Below are 566 nucleotides of genomic sequence, written 5' to 3'. Positions count from 1 at the left end.
AGCTTAATGTTCTGAGCTCATATGCAACCGACATTGATTTTGCCTTTCTTCCTGTCAGGCTCAATAAAATAAGGTCCATTCTAAGAGTGCTTTCGGTGGAATAGACTTCCCATCTCTCTCGAAATTTCAGTTTTTGTGCCAATGGCAGAAAGGAGTATCATTCACTTCTCCTCCAGCTTTTACGTCTTCTCATGACCGTCATTGCCGCTGTCACTAACGCCATCATCATTACCGTCGTCATCACGTCGCCGTCGTCATCACGTCACCGTCGTCCTTGTCGTTGTCACGTCCTCGTCGTCGTCGTCGTCTCCTCTGCTCTACCTTCCACTTCTATTCGTAGTCGTCATCGTTGCCGCCGTTAACGTCATCATCCGTCACCGTAGTAATCATCATCGTCATCATCATCGTCATCATCATCATCATCGTCGTCGTCATCATCATCATCATCATCGTCGTCATCATCATCGACGTCGTCATCATCGTCATCATGGTCATCATCATCATCGTCATCATCATCATCATCATCATCATCATCATCGTCATCATCGCCATCATCGTCATCATCA

At 46.3% G+C, this 566-nt stretch overlaps 1 pseudogene; it reads left to right on the top strand.

The window, feature by feature from the left end:
• Positions 1-503: 503 nt before the first annotated feature.
• LOC128247881 (uncharacterized protein DDB_G0271670-like) overlaps positions 504-566 on the top strand; it is a 10484-nt pseudogene continuing 10421 nt past the window's right edge.

The sequence above is a fragment of the Octopus bimaculoides genome, chromosome 5 (assembly GCF_001194135.2).
Source record: "Octopus bimaculoides isolate UCB-OBI-ISO-001 chromosome 5, ASM119413v2, whole genome shotgun sequence".
Classification (NCBI taxonomy): domain Eukaryota; kingdom Metazoa; phylum Mollusca; class Cephalopoda; order Octopoda; family Octopodidae; genus Octopus; species Octopus bimaculoides.
Note: the sequence above shows the minus strand (reverse complement) of the source record. Positions and strands in the feature narration are given on the sequence as shown.